The following is a 22,803-nucleotide window of genomic DNA, read 5'->3' on the forward strand; positions in this document are numbered from 1 at the left end:
GGCTGGCATAGAGCCTTTCCCTCCTTATTTTTATACTTTACTACATAGATAAATTCCCATGAGCAATAAATAGTCTTGGTTTTGTGTAAGTTTTACCTACATGCTATTACTTGTACATATCTCTTTGCCCCTTGTTTTTGTTTGTTTTTAATTCAGTACTATGGTCTGAGGACCATATAGATCTGATATAGATATTTTAAACTGCGCCACTCTGCATAGTTTGGGCTGTATACTTTTTTGAAGGGGATGAGGGGACGGGTGTCCTGTGTATTGTGGGATGTTTAGCTGTATCCCTGATCCCTACCCACTAGAGGCCAGTAGCACCCCACCCTGACATGGCAACCAAAGATGTCTCCAGACATGGCCAGATGTCCTCTGGGGGGCAAAGTCACCCTCGTTGAGAACTCCTGATCGGGTTAATTCACTTTCTTGACTCTTTAGTTCTCTGCTGAATGAAATACCACATTATTTTTAATCCAGTCTCATGTCCACTGACATTGAGATTCTTGCCAATACTTAGCTATTACAGACCATGCTGCTGAGAGCATTTTGTCCTTTCAAACCCATTTATAATAGTTTTTCATCTAGAAACTTTTTGTTATGTCAAATGTTAAATGCCCAGAGGTAGGAGATTGGTATAATGCCTTTTACATATCCATTGTATGTACCCATTAATAATAAGTTGAATTATTATTAATCCTGGCCAATCTTTTTGAAGCTACCCATGCCTGCTTCCCCTTTCTGTATTATTTTAATCAAATACTAGATATTTCATCTATAGACATCTCTCTTCCTCCTCCCTCCCTCGCTCCCTCCCTCTCTTCCTCTCTCCCTTTCTCTCTCTCTCTCTCTCTCTCTCCCACACACACACACACACACACACACACATGAAAATATAATTATGATATCACTGTCTTTCCTCCATTACCAATAATTCCTTTATTCCCTCAAATATCACCCTGGCTGGTGCACTCAGTGGTTAGAGCACACCTTGCCCTCAGGCCCACTCTGCTCATCTCCCCATCAGACAGCTGGGGCAAAAGGAAGGAGGAAATTTCAAATTCCATTACAGATCTGGAGCCCATCTTCCTTTTAATTGTGAGAGTCACTTGTCCTGGGAGTCTCAGCCTCTCCTCCCTGTTTCCACTTGGCCTGGCTCTCTGCAGCTCCTGGATTAGACTCCCTCCCAGACCGACAGTGTTTGAGCGCCTCAAGGGCAGAACTGTGTCTCTTTATTTGGAAACCCCAGTTTCCTCTTTGATCAATGGGGAGTCACGAGGCAGCAGCCTCATTGGGCAGCTTGTTGAGATGCTGCCAATAAAACAACTCAGTGGTGGCCATGCGGTCAGAGCCCCACCCTGCTTTCATCTGTGAATCCCCAGCGCCTAGCACTGTGTGGGTGCTCACTAAATGTTTGCTAAGTGGGAACTTTATTTCATAGAGCAGAAAAGGACGGCATGGACCACATAATAATCTTTCTTAAAGATAAGCAGAGGGAAAGTTTCTTCTCATAGACTTTTAAGCTAAAGAACTTATTTTAAGAAGGAGTTTGGGATTTAGGGTTGAATGTTTTCCTTTTCTTTCTCTGAATATATTTTTAGAACTCTGGCCTCATTATTTTCTCCCTCCCCCCGCCCCCTATAAGATGTGAATGAGTGTGGAGTTTTTTTGTTTTGTTTTGTTTTGTTTTTACCTTTTAACAAGATTTGATTACAGCCCTAAAAATTCTCTGGGACAAGAGCTCCTATTTTGCATAATAAATGGAGAGAGGGTAATAGAACCTGTAAGACATAGAGGTCAATTAAGGTCACAGCACAGGGAGAGTGGAAGACTAAACAATTCACTAAATGGAGGTTGTTCTCATGGGGGAAGCAAAGTATAATTGCAGTGGATTCCTGTTTTCTTTGGTGGGTCTCTGTTCCAGCTACCTTCAAGTGGCTCACTCCACTTCAGCAAAGAGATGGCCCGATGTGGTCTGACCTGAGGTTTCTGTAATCGCTGCCCTGACTCAAAGCATCAGCCTGTTGGTTTGTTCCTCCTGTCACTGCTCTCCCCTCTCCCCTCCCGTGCTTATTTGGGGAGGGAACCACCTTTGTTAGCCATTTACCGTGTGCTTGGGGTTGGATGCATTTTTATCCTCTCCTCCTCACTACAACCCTGTGTTATTTATTAGATCCATTTTTCAGCTGAGCAAACTGAGGTGCAGGTTGATTTCAAGGCATGACTTACCTACCCCAAGGCATGCAGCCTCCTGGTGGCACCAGAATACTTTAACGCCATAGTGCTTACTCTCCTCTCTCTCTCTCTCTCTCTCTCTCTCTCTCTCTCTCTCTCTCTCTCTCTCTCTCTCTCTCTCTCAATTTCAAGGAAAACTTAGTGTCTGTTTTTCTCTAGGCACGACACTCTGGGTGGTTTTAAAGATTCAGATCCGTGATGGAACAAGATTGAACATGTTGGATTGAAGGGTGTTGAATAGGTTTCTCTGCTGTGGGACTTCCCCCCCAGAGTGGCTCATTGCTCTCCGAAGGGGTAGATATAGCATACATTGTATGTGTCATTTCCCACAATTATTTCCCCAAGGAGCATCTTTCCTAAGATGCTTGCCAAGGTGTGCATGTGGGAAAGGTAGGGCTATGTTGTGTATCATGTCAGTTCCCCATGCACCGGCTGGCAAGGAGGTCATGGAAGCCTGCTTTGTCTCATGAGCCTGCCTGGGTATGGGATCTGCAGGGCTTGGAGGAGAGGAGGTGACATTGTGTGGCTGTGGGGTGCAGTGAGCCTGCCCTCCGTCCACTGGAGGTGACAGGCTACATTCAGTCCGGGTCCAACTGGCCTCCTCCTCACGCCCCAGCTGGCCTGGGTCTCAGTCATGTTTGCAGCACCGGACCCCGGGCACTTGGGGCCTCTTTCACGTTGCCTCTCAAAGGCCAGGTGGTTCTGGGGTTCTCCCGTGTGCTCTGTTCTCCTTCTTGCTCTGTTTCTCTCTGTGTGTTATCTGCCTTTTCGTTTCTTCTATTGCCTCTGTGTGCTTCTCTCTTTCTAGTCCTCTCTCGCTACCTACCTCTCTCTCTGCTTTTCTTTCTTGGCCTGCCTCTGTCTGACTTCATCTCCGGCTCCGTCTCTCCCTTCCTGTGTGCGTGTTGGCCGCAGTCTGTCTCTGTTTCTCCCCCATGCCTGAATCTTTCTCTGCGCCTGCCTCACTGTCTCTTCCCTTCCCATTGTCTCGAGTTCCATAAACTTATATCACTCTGACAGGATGATAGCTGCTGTTCGTTGCAGTGTCTTGGAGGAACCACGCATCCTTTCATTTCTTCATTGCCCAAGACTTTTTGTGTTTTCCACGCGGTCCTGTGATGGGGCTTTCAGTGGAATCCACTCCACGAATGAATGCCTTCGCAGACCTCCCCTCCCAGCACCTGGCTGGCCCGCACCCGTGTTTCCGTGCACTTTGCGCCCCTGCATTTGTCACTCTGTATAACCATGTTGTGTTGAATTTTCTGTCTTTCACCTGTGGGCTGAGGACAGCTTCCCTGAGACAGCGACTGTGTTCGCTTCCCTCCTCTCAGGCTGGCACATGGTCACATGCAGGTTTGATGTATGAGCCTGGCCAGCACCTGTAGTGTCTGTGGTGACACTGTTGGCCACACATTTGCTGACCCAGAAAGGTGCCTTCCTGGATCCTGCTGGAGAAGAGACTTGCCGTAAGCAGCTTGGCGTTTCCATGGGTCTCCTTCCCGCCACGGGTGAAATGACTGAGCTGGTGGGAGAGGAAGACAAGTGATTAAAAATTCAGGAGTGAGATCAGTGAAAAAACTCATCCCAATTCTGTGAGAAGTTCACTTGGGGAAAAAAATGTTTCCTGGGACTTTCTTGGTATCTTTAAAACCTTCAGAGGGAGCGGGCTCATCTGAAGGCTGATGCTGTTTAAGTCAGGATGATAAGAGATTTAATAAGAGATGTATTGTTCAGCTGGTGGCACTTGTGGACTATCTGGCGATCAAGCACCAAACTGGCTGTGGTCCCACCGAAGCTCGGCGCCCCGTTCCAGATCCCAGGCGGCTTTGTAACCCAGCCCCTGACACTGTGTTCCGATTGCCTGCTGTCTTGAAGGAGATTATTTTAAAAAGTATCGTTAAAGAGAGGCTACTAAAAATGTGTCTCACATAGAGCCTTAGCTCAGAAATACTCATTTTTGACACAAATCACCTGGAAAGATGCTTACAGAACGAATTTGGGCCCACCCAGGGTTTTCTGTCCCGGGGCAAATACCCCACGTGACCACACACCCCTGGACGGTAAAGCAGATACTTCCTGTACCTCAGAGGGCTCCTGGGTCACAGGGCTTTCCTCCCACATGTGCTTGGGATGCCCTCTCGTCCCATTTGCACCTGGCTTGCTCATCACCGTGGGTAGCTGGGCTCCACTGGGGACCTCTGGGGGCTACAGTGTAGGGTTTGGGTGGGCAGAGCCTGGCTCCCCAAGGCTTATGGGTATGGGACTTTAAAATAACATTTCCATTAAGATGAGAGTTGTGTGTCTATTGGCAAGTGCAGGTGTGCTGGCTGCTCACAGCCGGTCCCCCACATTGCTGCAAATAGGAAGCACTGGCAAGGAACAGAGTTATCAGGGTTTATACACTCTGTGCTCCATGCCAGCCAGCTGTGGGGCGAGGGAGGAATTTCCGCACCTGCTTAGTCTGCCTGCTGGCCACTTGTGTTTCTTGTGATGTCACATACAAAGTGTGGGATACATGGTGGGGATGTGGCAGACGTGGACAATGTGGACTCTACCCTTGACCAGGTCAAAGACCAGAATACGCTTGGTGTGACTTGCGTTTCTTTGCTTTGATTGCATGTGACTAGGCTTGGAGACTGAGGTCTGGAAAAGGTACCTCTGAGACCTTTCCTGTCGCAGATTCTGAAGAAGCAGAGGCCGGGACTATGAGGCCACCCCTGGAGCCCCACCAGAGGAGAGATGACAGGCAGCAGCAACCAGGATGCTCTGGGGCTCACAGCCCTGTGCTCCCCTTTTACTTACCACCAAGTCCTTCCTGATATGCACTTGCCCTTCCTTCTTTTGTTTTCACCTGACCCAGGTGCTCAGGTTCGGATGAATCTAAATCCTGAGCTCATGGCACACGGTCATTATTGGTGTGAGCAGGGCCTGCTCTTACTCATTTGATAAGTTAGCTTTGATCTCTCTCTTTGCCTTCATGGAAGATGCCCCCAGACCCCGCCCCCTCCCACCCTCCCTCAGCCTCCCCTCAGGTAGTGACCTCAAGATCCCCTAGGTAGCAACCTGAAGACCTGGGTTGCTTGGCTCCTGACCCTGTATATTTGATTGGCATGTAGGTTTCTCAGTAGAAAGTTATTAGCATGGAAAAGTGGTTCCTGTGACTGGGGCAGGCACATGGGATCCTGTCTAGGCTGGTCTGGGACTGGACCTCTGTTGGTCCCTGTGGTCAGACTGCAGCACTGTACTTGACTCGTGTCCTTTTGTCACCGTCTGAATGTAGGCTCTCCCAGTCCCTTCATTCTGTCTCCACCCTGCCTTGTAAGTCTTACGACCAAGACTATCCATCTAAATCCTAATTTAACTTATTCTATTTCTGCTAAATTAGCACACAGTATTTCTAGGGATCCATAATAACCACATGATTATACTTGTAAAAACCTTCTAACCTAACTAAATATATATACTTATTACTTAGTATTTATTATTAATGATAATTTCTCCATGACAGTAGAGTTCCATTCTGGTTAGTCTTACCTTCTCCACCAATTGCATGTGACTTTCTACATGCTTTTTTAGATTTCTTCTTTTTTTAAAATAATCTTTTAAAAAAGGCTCATCTCTACTTCCTTCTCTTCTGGCCCATCATTAACTTAGGGCTGAGATGGGAAGTGAGTGATTTTAGTTGAGTGACATTTGCACATCAAAAGGATCATATAGTTTGTTCTGAAAGCTGTCCTCACCTCCATGACGTGGGTTTATATATCTTCAGTAAAAAAAATGCTGTTTTTGCTGTATGTTTCATGGCAGTTGTGTCCCTTGCCAGCTGGTTTATGGAATCCAGAGCCCATCATGTATACATTATGTTGCTGTCTCTTCCAGCAGACCAGCCGGTCACATGGTTGGATTGGAACAGGTGCATCTGAGTAAAGGGATACCTGCTTAAGGGACAAAAAGCCAAACTGTTGGTTCCCCTTTTGTGTTCTTTTAGAAATGCCCTCTTCTGGAGGGATGGGCACCCTCTTGGAATTGCCCATGAGGTTCCTAAGCCTTCTTGCCCTGGGGTCTGCATAGCTGCTGCTCTGGTTTTGAGGACAATGCTTTTGTTGACCAGGCTTTGAATGGTATTCTCCCGGCCGCTGAAAATCTAAGGGCCTTGTCCACGCCCAAGTGGGTGGTTGCAGCTTGCTCTGTGACTGATGTGGCCAGCCAGGCATCTGAGGTCTGACTGGGCCAGGGCTTTTGCTAAAGTCAGAAAAGCCTCCGATCCCCTTAGATTTTTATTTCTTTTCTGGAAAAGTGGCTTTTTTTTTTTTTTTTTTTTTGGCTGTCCAGGAGTATCATCACCTTTGCCAGCATGAGTGTGTGTGTGTTCCCCCAATGGGACTCGTCTCCCACCCTGTTACGGCGGGGCTCACAGCCAGCTGGTGCTCCCAGGGCCTCGATGCAGTGCAGAAATGTTTTGGCTGCGTTTTAAAAATAATCTGGCAGATGCTGGAGCAGGACTGACTCGCCCCTTCTTCCTCACCTCTTGCCCCTTTGGCGACGGAGTCCTATCCCTTACCATTCGCTTTTCCTTCTACCTTTGGTGTCTTGTTTCTCTACCTTTTGTCTTTCAGAAGATGTGCTTTAAATTTTTTTCTAAATTACATAATCTATTTTTGAAAGAAATAATGTGCAATAAAATAGAGTATAAAACATGTGTCCCTCTCCCAGAGATCCCTATAATGAAGACTTTGGTATATGTCCTAGATATTTGTTATGCATTTACATACAGAGAGGCGTGCATCTCTTATATACATGGCACCATTTATACTGTTCATGTTGTTGAGCTTGGCTTTCTCCATATGTTGGCTTCTACTCCCCACTCTTCCCTGTCCTGCAAGGTCTAGCTCATTCTTTAAGAAAGTCCTTAGGGCTCTGTCAATACTGAGTTGTTTTTATTTTGAACTTCCTCTAAATCCCCCTAATCTCTTTTTCCCTCTGGACTACCCACTTTACCTACTTTCTAAATGTGGCCCTTAGGTACTAATTAATTTGCTCTGTTGAACTATACCCAGTTAATTTTCTCCATCTCCAAGAAGTTTGTTGTCCCGTGGGGGACACAGACCAAGTTAACACATATTTGCCATGGTGTCTGATGTGGGTCTGGCTTTTGAAACATATTTGTTGAATGAATGAATGAATGAAAGAATGAATGAATGAATGAATAAAGAAATAATAGAGTTATGTCAGTTATCGGGTGGAATGGTGACACCATGGTGTCTTAATGAACTGCTGGGATTGGTCATGGAAGGCTTCAAAGAGGAGATGTGGGACTTGGGTCTTCAAGGATGGGCCTGTTAGGCAGTGGGTTGATGTTATAAATCAGCAGGGTTTGTTTATGGGTATTATCAGCCACTAGTTTCATGGGTGTATCTTTTGGCTTCTCCCTCAGATAACGAAGTCCTTAAAAGTGGGAGTGGCATTTACGCTCCAACCTGAACAGTAGGTAACATTAATTGAATGCCTATTATGTACCAAATGCTTTCCCAGGTGTTTTATATGGAGTAGCGAGCCCTTGAGGTAGGTACTCCTGTCGCCATGTAGAGATGAGGAACTTAAGACCCAGTAAGATAATGTCCCCAAGTCCTCCTGCCTAGTAAGTGCTGGAGTTGGTAAGTCTCTTACTTTCTCAGAGTCTCATGCCCTCATCTTTAAAGGGAACTGGTGATGCTCATCAGAGAGTTGTGTGAAGTTTGAATTAAACGAGAAAATGCCTCTAAACCATCCGAAGTAGAGGGTCAAATACCGCCTTACCGTGCCCCTGAATAAAATAGCGCCTGCTTTATTTTTCCTCAGAGCACTTATCACTACTTGGCATAGAGTTGTTTATTCATTGTCTCCATCTTGGTCCACTTTTATACTTGGCTGTGTCCTCCGGGCTAGTAAAGAGTTTTAAATTTTTGTGGAATGAATGAATATTAGTTCCTACTTCTCACCATAGCATTCAGACTATGGATGCCCAGAAAATACTTGGTGAATTTAACTGAAACAAAATATTCTGTGTCAATTCCACACAGGACAAGGGACCATGAATTTATTTGTCACAAGATGATCAACTTGGCTGTTTTCATTTTTATTTGCTGTCATGTGCAAGGAGCGATCATATGTCTCCCACCCTGGTTTTCCTGATGTCTCCATTTAAATGCTTTCCAATTTGGGTATGAAATTACCTGTCAGTCACAGAGAGGCTGTGGCTGTCGGAACAAGCCAGAGCTTATTTGGAGGAGCTGTTGGTGGAAGAGCAAGGGCTGACTAGAGAAGACTTGCCCCTTGCCCAGCCCCTGTGGAATATCACTTCTGCCCTGGACAGTAGTCTGAATCTTACCCACACCCTAAGACCCAGTGCTTTGCACCTCATTTATGTATTCACTGGATGCAGACTTAGCATCCTCTTTGGTTAGATGCCGACCTGCACCCTTGCAGCCAGCGAACAGGCCTTGGACTGTCCCCTGGGCCCTCATAGTCTGCAGTGTGGGGGAGGGGGCACCCAGCTGAGCCCCTGCCTGAGCCGTAACCTACGAGTACCTACTGTCAGCATCTCTGCGTTCTGAGAGATCACACACGTGGGTTTCCCAGGGAGATGGTCCTGCCGTGTCAGATTTGTGTTTTCTGAGGTTTTTAGGCATGTAGCAGGATGGTTGCAGGTAGTTTGAGAGTCAGGTGTGAATACCTGGACTACGGTAGCGAGGAGAGGATGCTCCCCCTTCAGTTTCCGTTCAGCAGTGCTGGTGCAGTCTCAGGCAGCACAGATGAAGCGAGTATGGGCTCAGGGTCATGGTGCTGGTGAGCCATGGTGTCTAGAGGCCTGCATGCCTGGGCTCAGCCCCAGGTCAGCTGAAGGAGAATCTCTGAAGTGGGGCCAGGCATTCCAGTTGCCTCAGGCGATCTGACTCAGCCAGGTTGAAAGCCACTGTCACTTAGAATTCAATCAGGCTTTGTTTTCATTGGATTCCGTTTGCTTTCTATGCATAGCAAGTGAAATACCTTCTTAAGGACCTTTTATAACTAAAAAAGGTGAGCCTGAGGACCAAGAGCTCTGCTCCGGGAAGACGGGAAGACGTTCTCACTGTCTGCTAGCAAAGCTATAACCTTTCAGTCTTGCTCTGTGGCTCCTAAGGTCAATCAGCTGCCTGAACTGTTCTGTGAAACTGATTTACCCACCACCCACCCACATGGCATTTCCAAGAGCTGACAGCGTAGTGGATGGGGGAAGGGGGTGAACTCAGGAAATGATCTGTACCTCGTCATTGTGTTCCTCCTGGAGGAGCATTCCTTGAACCACCCCCTGCCCCAGCCTTTTGACTGTCGCTACCAAAGAAGAACACGCCGACCCTTCCTTACTCGCCCCTTCGGAAGATACCGAGCACCTCCTCTGTGCCAGTCCGTGGGATGCAGTGCACCGGCTGCCGTGTTTCATCCTTTCATCTAATCTGTAATAAGCCTGGCAGGGAGGTATTATTTCCCACTTTATAACTGAGAAAAGTGAGGCTCAGCCAAGTCAGAGTGCAAGCCTAGACCTCCATAACTGGAAAGCCGTGCTCTTTTGAGCTGGTGTCAGTCCTGTATGGACTTGGCCCCCACACTGCCTGATTCCACGCCTGACTGAACTTGAGCGAGTTACGTCAACTCTCTGAATCTCAGTTTCCCCATCTGTAAAATGAAGATGATCAACCCATTAGGATGATGATGTATCTGAAATGTGTAACATGGCCTGGCACCAAGTAAGAGGTCAAGAAATGTAACAAAACAACACACACTTGCTCTCTAACAGTCTGGAGGCTAGAACTCTGAAATCAAGGGGTTAGGAAGGCCATGCTCCAGGTGGAAGCTCGGGAAGATCCTTCCTTACCTCTTCTAGCTTCTGGTGGCACCCGGCATTCCTTGGCTTGTGGCCACATCATTCCAATTTCTGTCTCTGTCTTCACATGCCTTTTTCTCTCTGTGTGTCTCTCTTCTGTATGTCTCTTTATAAGGGCACTTTTCTTTGGACTTAGGGCCCATCTGGATAATTCAGGATGATCTCATCTCGAGATCCTTAACTTAAGTACATTTGCAAAAATTGTTTTTTCAAATAAGTCACATTTATAGGTTTTAGAACTTGAGATGTGGACATAGCCATTTGGGGGCCACCGTTTAATCGACTATAGCTGCTATTAAAAACATGTTTGAAAGGCACAAGTCATGCATGAATACATTCTCAGTGCCAACATTCGGATGCTAAAATCCCTTTGGCCATCACCCTCAATTCCATTCCCCACCCCAGAGATAACCATCCTGATGTTTTGGGTGCTTACCCTTCCAGATGTTTCTGTTCAGATAGAAAGATAAATGTCATCATGGATTATTACCCTGTTGCCAGGCACCAGGACAGGCCCTGGGCATTCTGAAGTGAGTTAGTGCACAGCCTGGGCCCAGTGAGCCTGCAGCCCTGGAGGGAGTAGGAAGTAGCTGATGCCTCCATGCACATAGGCGGTGCTGTGGTGGACACCACGCACAGTGCAGTGGCAGCGTTCAGCTCCCTCTGTGAGAGGGGATGTGAGGGTCAAAAGGCTTTACCAAGTGGGGGCACCTTGTAAACTGTGAAAGGTGAACGTGTGGGGAACTGTGTAAGGAAGGAACCTGGAGTGGGCTTAGCCACGCCAGCGGCAGAAAGCGAACCTGGATGTGTATTTCCTGAAGGGTGTTCCCGAGGATTGTCATACCGGGGAACTGGATCCGTAGTTACTGACCCCTGATAGGGCAATATGGGGACGTACTGGGTTCAGGGACTGGAAGTGCAAAAGTGAATGAGCCACAGTCTCTGCCCTGGAGGGGTTTTCCCAGTGACGCATATGCCCGTGGAAGCTCACGAGGGGTGTTCTGTCTGCAAGAAGACAGCATTTGAGGTGATGGACATGGCGATACCTTCTGTTGTCCTTGCAGTCTGAAGTCTCCCGCAGATCAGCCCAGATAAGCCAGAGCCACTGCTGTCTGTAATAACAGGCTCCTCAGACCCGCTGCCTAAACATCTTTGATACCTTAATGCTCGTACACACTGCTCCCTGCTGATTTCTAAGTGACAGTTCCAGTTGTGTGTGCAGTGTTTTGAAGGAAATCCTACATTTACTCTATAGTTTCACCACAGTACTAGTGAGAGCGGGTTTGGATTCTAAAATTTGCACATCTATGCTTTGTTGGCATCTTTTGGTTGCTCTGTGCCTCAGTTTCTTTGGTTATTTTATGGGACTTAAGGGTGAAATGAGAGTGAATGAAGCAGCTTAGTGTTTTCTAAACTTTTTTTCCCTTTAAATAAATCATGCTTGTGTAACCCTTAAGAGTAGCTCTTCTCAGATGGGTAAAGGATCAAAGTAGAGCCAGAATTTGTTGAAGCAGGGCATTGGGGGGACAGGGCACTGAGCCCATGGGTAGGTCCTAGTGTCCCTGGGGGTCTGTCAGGAGCAGGTAAGAAGCCCCTCCCCCCATGTGGCGAGAAGTCTGCAGCCAGGACACCCGACCACTGAGGTTGCTACTTCATCCTCAGGCCTTGGTTTCCTCATCTGTGGCAGAGCAGGCGTGGATTAGTTAAATGCTCTCAACTCATCCTTATAGGCCCAAGTCTTTCACTAGAGATTGGCTGAAAATTCATAACTTAAGAATAACTTTATATTAGCAATTTAAGCCTAGTGAAACTGTAGACAGTTGTTAATTAGTACTTTTCTTACAAGTAAGCTTTAAAAAAATCTGTTGATGAAAGATGATGGGCAGAGAGGTTGGCATATTATCTCATGTGCATAGTCTAGATGGTGTGTGTGTGTGTGTGTGTGTGTGTGTGTGTATGTGTGTATGTATGTATGTATGTATATAGCAGCCTCCTGGCTTGTCCCCCTTGCCTGGCTCCTAGTGGCTTACTGAAACGTGAGCTTGCCCATCTCTCCCTGCGGAATTCCCTTCAGTGGCTCCCCTGGATTTGAGCAGAGGTGAGGGACCGGCTGTTTTCCCCATGCTCCAGCCTCAGCCCAGCCACCTTCCCTCCAGGCCGCGTTCCCTTATCCCCAGGGCAGCCCCCTGTTATCCCAGCTCCTCTCTGCAGACTTTCCCACTGTGACATGAAATTAATTATGTGGATGGGCCCTGAAAGGCATCTCTCCTGGGGGATTGAATGCTTCGTGAGCCCAGCTTTGTCTCCATTCCCTGAGGCCGCCCTGGTGCTTGGTGCGAGCCTGTGAGGAAGCACCCGAACAACGGGGGAGCCTGTGCATGTGGGGAATGGAGCGGTGGCCCCCACTCACGGGTGAGGGCCGCGGGGCCCCCATACCGGTCTGTTCTGTCCAACACCCTTGCACTCTGTCCACGGATAATGAGAGCAGCTGCCACTCACCAAGCAGCTGTTCTGCCAGGCGCTGGGCAGGGGATGGTCCTCACAGGATCGTGTTGAAGCCTCACAGCAACCCCACAGGGGCTGCTTCACAGGAGGACGGGCCCAGAGAAGGGTGGTGGCTTGTTCTAGGCCCCGCAGCCACGTCCGAGCTCAGGCCCAGCCGGCCCGAGTCCCACGCCAGGCCTTTTCTACAAATGGAAGCACTTATTTAGAATGGGGAAAGAAATCACAATACATCATCATTTTTAAAGAGCTGATAAGTACCACCAATATCTCAGAATCCAGATAAATATGACAGTTTTATTAATTAACCATCCGACACATCTCCACTGCTTCCCCCACATTGAAAGCTGATAACCTGAAGTACAGAGGCTGTGCTCTGCTAGCCCCGTAATAGGACACTGATATTATAATGTCATTTTCTATGCAGAGAATAGAAAGACAATCTGTTGTTTTCTGCATGGTTGATCAAAACATATTTTTCCACCCTTTTATCTGGAAAAATTTGAACTAGTTCTATGGAAGGCTTTTACAGCGAGCACCGTGTCCCATCCCCTGGCTGCTGCCACTAACATTGGATGGCACCCGCTTTCCTCTCCTCTCCCCGATCCCTTCTGCGCCCATCAAGTCATCTTCTTTTTCTGATGCAAAGTAAGCTGCACATTTTAGTTTTCATTTCGTCCAAAATACTAAAGTGTGCATTCTGGAGTTGAATATTTTTGTTTGTAGTTTTTTCTTCGTTTGAGATAACATTTATATACATTGAAATGTACACCTTTTAATTGTGTGGCCACTGAGTGTTGACAAGGGCACAAGCCTGTGTGGCCCGCCTTCCTCTCAAGGCGTAGAACGTTACCCTCCTCCCAGAACGGTCCCTTCCCACTGTCCCCACACCTCTCTCAGAGGCAGTCACTGGGTGTTTTTCCCCGTCTTAGACATAACACTTCTTCTTGTAATTTAAAATGTCAAGGTTGTTACACTTATTTTTCAGAAGGGTAACAGCTCACATACATGGTAAAAATGTAGAAGGTATAAAGTTTACAGTAAAAAATAAATCTTCCTCTTGCCCCTGTGCCTTGCTTCTCACTGTCCTTTGCTCACAGCGCCCACAGTTGGCAGTTTCTGTGTCTCTAGAAATGATAACTGCACATCCAATCACATGAGTACCCACCTCCCAGCTGCTTCAGGAAAATAGGAGCTCGCCTGACATGCAGTTTTGTGTCTGGCTTTTGCCATTTGACAAGAAACCTTAGAGATCACCCCCAGTTAGCAGCGATCTGTGCTCTCCCTGCAGTGGCTGTGCAGGCTGGCTCGCACTGGAGCAGTATCTTAGGTAACCATTTCATTAGTTGTTTCCAGGCTGTTATTGCCATGAATGATGTTGCAGTAAATGCCCTTGTATAGGTGTCCTTGTCCATATGTTGTTCATGTATCTTGACTACCTGGAAAGAAATGAGATGTCCATCTTAGTAAATTAGATGATTTTCTCACATTCCTTCCCTCTCATTCCCGGTTCTCCTCCCATTCATTGACCCACCTGTTCATCTGTCTGTCCATCCACTGGGAACATTCTTTCAGCGATCAGTATGTCCCTGGTACGTCTTGGGCTCTGAGAATATTGTTCTCAAGACTCTGTCTTTTGAGAAAAACAGACACATGAAAACAAAGCACGGAGGTGTGATAGTCTGCCTTCGTGCAGGCTTCCAGGGCTGCCCAGAGGTAGAATAAAAAACTTTAAAACTCCTATTTGCCAGTTCTTTACGCCCAGCAGAAAGTCTTAGATCTCAGCTGACTTTTAAACCCCATGTGGCTCTGATACCTCTAATTGTACATCTGTAAAACGAAAGAACCAATGAACAAACATACACATGGAACCCTGGAAGTGGTCCAGACCCAGGCCGGCCGCCTCCGGAGGCAAGGGAAGCCCAGGCTACTTGATGCTCACAGCAGCCATGCTGGACGGCAGAGCCATGCCATTCACAGTTTGCTCCTTATTGAAACATGAGATGAGGAAGCAGGGTGTTGGCGGGATGGGAGATAGATTTTGGCAGTGCAAAATGAGAGCTAATTGCTTAAGGGAAGGCTAGTTGAAAAGGGACGAGTGAGAAAGTGCCTCTGGAAACATAGATTGTGGGTGTGATTTCACGACTGGGACAAAGGTTCGCTGCTGTCACATCTGCCTGTTGCCTTTCCTTTGAACAGTGAGCCCTGTAATTAGAAGAGGGACTATGATTCACTTTCTCTGGTTATTCTGATCTCCAAACTAATGTACCCTTATCATGCATGGAGATTGGAGATGTGCTACAGAGCGGTTTATGAGTAGATTGACATTTCCGTGTGGAAACACAGCTTCCATTTTATCATTCGTTCCTTTAACCAGCCGCACATGCTCATTCCGTGCCCATGGTGTGCCGGGTGCTAGGCAAGGATGGCATGTGTCATGGTGAGAATAGACGTGGGAGTTCCCAGGAGGACCAATGTGCAGATAAACCGGAATGGAGTTGTTGCCAGCTGAACAACATGAGCCATGAAGGTGGCAGTGTTTAGTTTTGTTGGTCAGGGAAGGCATCTCAGGAATTCAGTTTCAGCTGGGACTGGGAAGATGAGAGAGGAGCCAGCCATACAGAGAAGCTGGGGTCAGAGGGGGAGGGGCCTGTGACTTGCGATCATACTTGCTTCATAGTATCTGAGGATTAAATGCACGAATACTTCGGCACATTGTAGGTGTTTGACACATGTTGGTCCCTCGTCCCCCACCATCTTTGTTACTCTGTCTAGTAGGACAGTCAGAGGATGGTTGCCATGGGGTAGGCAAGGAAGACACCAAGGTTTACTGAAGCGGGGTGACTTCTCTGACTACCAGTGGGAGCCTGGATTAGAATTCAAAATGTTTGAGCTTCCGTTTGTTCCCTCAGGATTCAGCTCAGAGCCTGGAGGGTGACCTGTGTATTTGGAGATGGAGAAGGAACCAGGCTTCCAAGGGGAAACCAACCGCTTTGGACTGAGCCAGGTCTGCACCTTGGCCTCCAGGCCTGGCGCCTAGCAAAGTCACTCTGGTGACAAAGACAGGCTGTGAGAAAGGCGTAGGCTGAGACGCACTTGTACACTGTGCACGTCAGCTCCTGAGCCCTGAGCCCTGAGCCCTCGACACCAGCCGAGGCTCTGCGGTAGGATCTGGATAACTCCATCTCTGAGCTTCCTAGTGTGCAGGTGCAGACACAGAGCACGGGGCTTCCTGGTGTGCAGGTGCAGACACAGAGCACGGGGCTTCCTGGTGTGCAGGTGCAGACACAGAGCACGGGGCTTCCTGGTGTGCAGGTGCAGACATAGAGCACGGGGCTTCCTTGTGTGCAGGTGCAGACACAGAGCACGGGGCTTCCTAGTGTGCAGGTGCAGACATAGAGCACGGGGCTTCCTAGTGTGCAGGTGCAGACGCAGAGCATGGGGCTTCCTAGTGTGCAGGTGCAGACAGAGAGCACGGGGGCTTCCTAGTGTGCAGGTGCAGGTGCAGAGCATGGGGCTTCCTAGTGTGCAGGTGCAGACACAGAGCACGGGGGCTTCCTAGTGTGCAGGTGCAGGTGCAGAGCATGGGGGCTTCCTAGTGTGCAGGTGCAGACACAGAGCACGGGGGCTTCCTAGTGTGCAGGTGCAGACACAGAGCACGGGGCTTCCTAGTGTGCAGGTGCAGACACAGAGCACAGGGCTTCCTGGTGTGCAGGTGCAGACATAGAGCACAGGGCTTCCTGGTGTGCAGGTGCAGACATAGAGCACAGGGCTTCCTGGTGTGCAGGTGCAGACACAGAGCACGGGGCTTCCTAGTGTGCAGGTGCAGACATAGAGCACGGGGCTTCCTAGTGTGCAGGTGCAGACGCAGAGCACGGGGCTTCCTAGTGTGCAGTGCAGACACAGAGCACAGGGCTTCCTAGTGTGCAGGTGCAGACACAGAGCATGGGGCTTCCTAGTGTGCAGGTGCAGACACAGAGCATGGGGCTTCCTAGTGTGCAGGTGCAGACAGAGAGCACGGGGGCTTCCTAGTGTGCAGGTGCAGGTGCAGAGCACGGGGGCTTCCTAGTGTGCAGGTGCAGGTGCAGAGCACAGGGGCTTCCTAGTGTGCAGGTGCAGAGCACGGGGGCTTCCTAGTGTGCAGGTGCAGAGCACGGGGCTTCCTAGTGTGCAGGTGCAGACACAGAGCACGGGGCTTCCTAGTGTGCAGGTGCAGTTGCAGAGCACGGGGCCTTCCTAGTGTGCAGGTGCAGACACAGAGCACGGGGCTTCCTAGTGTGCAGGTGCAGGTGCAGAGCACGGGGCCTTCCTAGGGTGCAGGTGCAGAGCACGGGGGCTTCCTGTGGGAGGCAGCACATCTCAGTGTGCAAAGTGCAGACTCTGGAGCCAGACCACAAGCATTGGGAGCCCACCTCTGTCACTGACTAGTTGAATGACCTCGGACAGGTTACTTTTTGGACTATCTATTGCTATATGTCAAACCACCCCAAAACTCAGTGACTTAAAAAACAAATCCACTTTCTTATCTCATGATAGTTTGGGTTGCCTGGGCTCAGCTGGGTGGTTATGCTACATCATAAGCTTGTTCATGTGGCTGTTGGCTCTGGCTGTCCTCTGGGTCTCAGATGGGATTGGTGGGCTTCTCCATCTGGAGTCACTGAGGCTGAGGCTGCCCAGGAGGCTGGCTAGGAGGTTTGGGTTGGGCTCATGCCATCTTCACTTTATTCACACTGATCACTCTCATCCTCACCTGTGAAATGGGGGCGACATCTCTTCCCACAGGGCCGTGAGGAGGAGGGGGTGAGAAGGGTTGTTACGGGAAAGCACTGCGTAAAGCAGGAAGCCTTGGGGACTGTGTCTGCAGGTCTCTCAGGATGGGCAGTGAGGGCACCTGCCTGGGTCCTGATTCTGCCAATCGGAGACCATAGTTTTCCCCGTGGTTTTGGCAATTGGCTGATTCTCTCTTTCTGCCCTTCCTTCCCTCTCCTCCCTCCCTCCCTCTCCCTTCTTTCTTTCATCCTTTCCTCCCTCTCTCCCTTTGTACATAAACATTTATTTAGCACACTTGTCATTCTTTGTGGCAGAACCTCTAGTGTTTGTACTCTCTTCCCAGTTTGAGAAATCCCCAGAGTGTCAGGATGACCCAGTGTCCCAGTCCCACGCTAGTATCCAGAGGTGGCTGCTCCCAGCCCCATGCAGCCCAGGGAATCGAGCCAGGGTTTTGTGGAAGCTTGTGGCTGATGCAGCCCAGACACGGATTCTCCGTGGGTCTCAAGGACCCAGGATTCCTGGCTGCTCTACTCCCAGCAAGGACCCTGCCTTCCCTGCACCCACATTCTGCCACATGGCTTCCCGAGGCCAGATGGCGAGCTCCCATCTCTGCGGGGTCAAGGAGAAGTGAATGAAGACAGCTGAGCTGCCAGTCACTTATTATGCCCCATGGGGAGGGCAAATCAGAGAGAGTGCTGCCTCCCAGGTTCCTAGGGCTTCAGGAGGCCATGAGGGATGTTGTTGGCCAGTATCAGTAGAAAGTTATGTTTCTGATGAAGTTCCCTCTGCTCCACACTGAAGTAAAGCCAGCTTCCTGGAAAATTACTGTAAACCCAGATGATGGCTGGTATCCAGCCAGGTGGACAGCATTTCCAGGCGAAGGGTACAGTGGTGCAGCCGGTGTCTTCACGGTCCCTCCTCCAATCTGTGTTCTCCATCCAGTCCTCTCATTATGCCAGGAGAGACACAGGTGCTGAGGGAAAGCTCAGAGGACACGAGAGGCCGAGAGCCACCTACAGCCCCACCAGAGAAGGCTCAAGAGTCCTAACCTTTCCCATCGATCCCCCTCCGTCAAGGGGAGAGAGTGCCTGGAAGGTGGTGAGCCTTCAGAGCCGTCCTTTGCCCTCCCTTTTCCATTCCTGATGCATCAAAGAGTTTGAAGGCAAAGTCTCTTCCATCTGGCTTTCTGCATTCTAGCAAAATGCATTGGGGGAAGGAGTTGGAAAAAAATATAATTTACGATGCACACTTAAATTAATACATAAGGTGTGCCTGTTTGTGGCTACACAATTAATGCATCCTCATTGTGGAAAGTACAGAAAAGTTCAAATATATAACCAAATTCATCTGACCTCTCAGCCAGCTCCCACTGTCATCTTTCAGGTCTGTTTCATTCTGACTTTGCCGACACACATGGCATTGTGAGTTATTTTGGGAATCACAGGGCATTTGCAGCCGATAGCAGCTTTTTATTAAGCAGAGAGCAGCAGCTTTTTTCTGTGCCATTAAAAATTGATCAAAAGTACTCTATTGGTGGGATTATACTTTTTAATTTAAATCTGGGGTGGTAGTATGTTATTTCAAAACTCAAATGATATAAAAGGCTGTTTGATAGACAGCCTCACTCCCAATGCTGTACACCAGCTTCCTGGACCTCCACCCCCAGTGCCCAGAGGTGCCCCTTTGGTGTCTTAAATTTCACTGCTACAGCTTCTCGATGCAAAAAACAAACCCAAACAACCAAATGCAACTTGATAGTCTTATCTTAGTTTTTGCACACGGTAGTGAGTAAGACCCACCGACTACCCCTGCTTTTGCTGCCACTCGATCATCTGTCTTGGAGCTCTTTTCAAAACAGCACGTGGAATGCTATCATTTTCTTTAAAAGTGTGTTTAAACTTTTTTTAAAAAGCAGTTCATTCAAAATATACTCTTTTTTAAAATATTATAGAAAGATAACAAATGAAAAATATGCCTTTTTCTTCCCAACCCCCCTCTTAATCTACTATCAATGATAGCCACCGTCACTATGCTCTTATATACTTTTCCAGAATTATTTTATGCTTGCACCCTCGGGTGTGTGTGTACCTCATCCTTAGCTTGGCCATCTCATGTGGACATGCCACAAGTTCTTGAATCATTCCTCTATGGTTGGACCTTTATGTTGTTTGCTTTCCCCCCTCACCCCACTTGTCTAAGCAATGGAAAGAGAATGATGTGAATGTTGGTCTTTGGTTGTTTCTTCTAGAAAAGCTCTTGGAGTGAGATTTCTGGGGCAAAGGATGTGGATGATTTGGGGATCTTGGGACATGGAGCCTTGTGGCTTCCCTAGTAGATTATACCAGCTCTCCTCCCAGCCACCCACACGAAAATGACAGTCGCCTGAACAGCAAGGCCACCCCGACCCTCAGCCCAGAAGTTCCTGATCATTTGAAAATGAAGTGTTTTCCAGTGGCTTGCTCAGCAGGTTTCCTCCTTGTTGGGCTTGAAGGAATTTCTCAAAAGCAGCTTCTTAGCAAAGTCTGCTGCCTGGAGTCCTAACTGCATAGCTCACATCTGAGGGCTCCAGCTGGGTCACTCTCCACCTGGGCTGCCATATATAGCTGAGGTAAGAGACACCCCTTGGGCCAGCAGGACAGATTCACGTCTAGTGTCAAGGATAACAGAACATACTGCTCTTATCCTCTCCAATAAAATGGTAATATGCAAATTAACCATCACTCCACTACATAAGCCATGTCCACCAGCCAAGCCACACCCACCAGCCAATCAGGGCGAGTATGCAAATTAACCCCATCCAAGATGGCTACAGCCACAGAGAGCAAGGTTTCCCAGGTAACAGAGGAAGCCAAGCTTTCCAATAGCCGTTGCAGGCCTAAGCCTCCACTCAAGCTACAAAGTTTCAATTATAGAAGTAAACAAATTCAAACAAATGGCGGCAGAATGGAGCTTGAGAGAGCAGGCCAGGGTTGCCGGCGGCAACAGGGGAAACAAAGCTTTCCGCACACCCTGGCCGGGCTCACCCACTTAAGGCTACAAAGTTTCAATTGTAGAAGGTGAATTAACTGCCACAGAAATGGCTGCCGCCCTGGAGGGAGCAGCAGGCTTGGCTCTACTCCAGGCTACAAAGTTTTAATTGTAGAAGGAAAATAAATTCAGATACCAGGGCCTCCACTTGGGTTGCCAGGGGGCGTGGCCGGCCTGCAAACCACCACAGGTCCCTCGCTCAGGCTGCCCCATGCCCCAAGGGAACCCTACCCTGATCCGGGACACCCTTCAGGGCAAACCAGCTGGCCCCCACCCGTGCACCAGGCCTCTATCCTATCTAATAAAAGAGTAATATACAGATTGATCATCACTGCAACACACAATATAGCTGCTCCCATGTGGTCAAAGATCCTGCCCCCATCTGGACACAAGATGGCCACTACAAGATGGCCAGCAGGGGAGGGCAGTTGGGAGGCACCCAGCCTGCAAGGGAGGGCAGTTGAGAGGGACCAGGCCTGCAAGGGAGGGCAGTTGAGAGGGACCAAGCTTGCAAGGGAGGGCAGTTGGAGGTGATCAACCCTTCAGGAGAGGGCAGTTAGGGGTGACCAGGCTGGAAGAGGAGGGAAGTTGGGGGCAAACAGGCTGGCAGGGGAGCAGTTAAGCATCAACCAGGCTGGCAGCAGAGTGGTTAGGGGGTGATCAGGCTGGCAGGCAGAAGCAGTTAGGGGCAATCAGGAAGGCAGGCAGGCAAGCAGTTGGGAGCCAGCAGTCCTGGATTGTGAGAGGGATGTCCGACTGCCCGTTTAGGTCCGATCCCAGTGGGATCGGACCTAAACGGGCAGTCAGACATCCCTCCAGGAGTCCCAGATTGGAGAGGGTACAGGCTGGGCTGAGGGACAACCCCCCGCTGTGCATGAATTTCGTGCACCGGGCTTCTAGTTTCTCAATAATTGTCCTATTGCTATTATAGTGTACAAGTCAGTTATTGAGGCCTTTCTACCTGCCAGGCACTGTTTTGCATACTCTATAGGTGTTGAGTCTCTTTGTCCTCAGAATAACCTATGAATATTACTACTATGATATCCATTTTACAGATTAAGTCAGTGGGACACAGAGAAATTGGGTGATTTGCTCATGACTATACAGTCAGGAAGAGGGGGAGCTGGGATTGGATCCTGAGTCAGGAGGCCCCAGAGCACAGGCTCCGTAGTCACTGGGTTCTCCTGCCTCTGAAGGGAACACACTGTTTCTTTCTTTTTTTTTTTTTTTTAATATATTTTATTGATTTTTTACAGAGAGGAAGAGAGAGGGATAGACAGTTAGAAACATCGATGAGAGAGAAACATCGATCAGCTGCCTCTTGCACACCCCCTACTGGGGATGTGCCCGCAACCAAGGTACATGCCCTTGACCGGAATCGAACCTGGGACCCTTTAGTCCGCAGGCCGACACTCTATCCACTGAGCCAAACCGGTTTCGGCCACACTGTTTCTTTAAGGGGGACCTTCTGAATGCTCTAAGGGCAGAACTTCTGGCTACGTCTCACCTTCTCCTTTCACCTGTTTGCTGGTGTTTCCTCTGTCTGGGGGAATTTGTAGCAGAAAAGCCTTTGAAGTTGGATAGACCTGGACTCATATCCGGTTTGTATATTATGACTGTGGGCACTCCTGTGGCCTCCCTGAGCCTCAGTCCATCTGTAGAGTAGCGGGGGGTGGGGGATCCACCCCTGGGACTGTTACCCAGACTGAAGGTGGTCGTATAATATGAAATCTCTGACAGGTGTGCAGTGTGAAGTCAAAGTTCTTTTTCCCTAACTACCCCACACCCTTCTCTGTCCCACTTGGTTCCTCTTAGTTCTGATCCTCATTCTTTTAAAAAAATATATTTTTATTGATTTCAGAGAGAGGAAGGGAGAGGGAGAGAAAGAGAGAAATATCAGTGATGAGAGGAAATCATTCATCGGCTGCCTCCTGCACACCCCACACTGGGGGTCAAGCTCGCAACCCGGGAAAGTGCCCTGACCGGGATTTGAACCATGATCTTCTCTGGTTCATAAGTTGATGCTCAACTACTGAGCCACACCAGCCAGATTGATCCACATTCTTAAGCTCTAACCAGTTCAGATTCGATCAGCTCACAATAGGAAATGTATCCCTGGGTGTGATGATGTGAGCACCATTTATTGAGCATCCACCAGTGCTGACCGTTGTGCTGTCTGCTTTACATAGTAGCTGCCATCACGCAGGCAGGCTCACCTCACACTCAGCCATGTCCTCCCCTGAGTCGAAGAGGACCCTGTCCTGCTGCCTGGGGTTTCCAATACGTTATGAGGGGAAGGATGGGGCCACAGAGGGCAGGATGGGCTGTGTGTGTTTATGCATCGGGTGTGTCTGTGGTGTGATGTTCAT

The 22,803-nt window shown here is 48.8% G+C and overlaps 1 protein-coding gene across 1 annotated transcript in view; it reads left to right on the plus strand.

Annotated features, from left to right (window-relative positions):
* Nucleotides 1-22,803, plus strand: part of SNX29 (sorting nexin 29) — a 452,780-nt gene that overhangs the window by 296,935 nt on the left and 133,042 nt on the right. The gene's annotated exons all lie outside the window — the stretch shown is intronic.

The sequence above is a fragment of the Eptesicus fuscus genome, chromosome 4 (assembly GCF_027574615.1).
Source record: "Eptesicus fuscus isolate TK198812 chromosome 4, DD_ASM_mEF_20220401, whole genome shotgun sequence".
Taxonomy (NCBI): Eukaryota; Metazoa; Chordata; class Mammalia; order Chiroptera; family Vespertilionidae; genus Eptesicus; species Eptesicus fuscus.